Here is a 1,491-nt window from a genome sequence, read left to right as displayed (position 1 = left end):
AGCCCTCACAAAAACACCAAGGAAGACACACTCTCCCCTGCTCTTCATAGTGTGACAGGAACACAAATACTACATTTGCCGGGGGGCAGGCCTGTGTTTTTCCTGTGTATTTACTTGCTGTTGCTGCTGTAACCGGTGACCAGAAGCTTGGTGGTGGTCAAAAGAGAGCGAAGTCCCAACCCCTCCATAGGCCCCAGGGGCTACCTGCGCTGGTCCTGTCTGGTCCTTGGGCTCTATTTCCCTTCTCTTCCTCTGTAGCTCTCAGCTTGCAGTTCCCCCATAGGAGCCTCCTGGCTGCCTCTGGCTTTGGTGCCACTGTTTACGCTTTTTTTCGTCCCTTCTCAGCCTTAGCTCAGGCTTGGTTTTGGATTGCCATGGTGCCGCCCCGCCCCTCGCAGCTGTATCACCACCCTGCTTCAACCCCGCACCGTCCATCTGACAGCGCTGGACCTCAGCCTGAGATGCTAAGAGGTCTCACTGGCCCAGCCTAGACCAGATGTCGACTCGGCCCAGGTGGCTGTGGGCGGGTGGACAGATCAGACGGTGGCTCTCTGGGCTGCACCATCCAGGCTGTGAACAGGATAGCCTCTCTCAGGAAGGGGTGTGGCTGGCAAAGCAATGGGGCTTCTGTCCAGCCCAGGCATACTCCCCCCTCGGCGGTCTACTGCTCCTGGATATCAAATAGACGGACATCGCCAAAGGGGACTTTGCGGTCAAGCCAGCCAGTATTTGAGCCCTAGCTCTGCTCCTTAGAAGTTGTATTACCTTGATCAAGTTTCTTAATGTCTTTGAACTTTAATTTATTCATCTGCAAATAGTATCCATCTTGTGGGATTGTTGTGAGATTAAATGAGGAAATGTCAAAATGCATCTTGTAGACAGTCAATAAATGATAGCATTAAAAAAATCAGTTATTTCTCTATTTTAGCATCTCAAACAGCTCTGTGGCCCTGAAGGCTAAGCTGGTCCTCTCCCAGGGGCACCTGACGAGTGGTAGGGCAAAGTGCACTTTGAGGAGAAGTGAAGTGGTGGTGGTCTAGAACTCCTGGTTGGAGGTCCCCCCGGCTGGCGGAGATCACTCTGTTCCACCCTTGCCACACCCATTGGTGTCCCTACTGTCAAGGATGTGGATCTGCTCTGCGGGGTTCATAGCCTGGCTCTGGCCCCAACTGGCCAGGAGACTTGGGGCTTGTTATTATCTTCAGTTTCCTTGTTTGTACAGTGGAGACAATCACAGCACCCCTCTCACAGGATTAAGAGAAGCACCTCAGGTAAACTGTTTAGCACAATACCGGCGCTGCGGAAGCGAACATGGAGCAATGAAGTGACTCTGGAGCGAAAGCCCAGAGTCCTGGGGTCCTACGCTCACCTCCAGCGGTTATGGCCCAGTAGGGGAGGTCGTGACGCCCTTCCCCCACCCACATGAGCACAGGGGTCAAGTGGAGCTGCCAGCTGCAGAGAGACGTTGACCATGTGACCAGAATGGGGTGA

Source organism: Pteronotus mesoamericanus, unplaced genomic scaffold, assembly GCF_021234165.1.
Source record: "Pteronotus mesoamericanus isolate MK-2021 breed Mesoamerican mustached bat unplaced genomic scaffold, CSHL_Meso_final contig_52, whole genome shotgun sequence".
NCBI lineage: Eukaryota > Metazoa > Chordata > Mammalia > Chiroptera > Mormoopidae > Pteronotus > Pteronotus mesoamericanus.
This window is presented reverse-complemented; position numbering follows the sequence as displayed.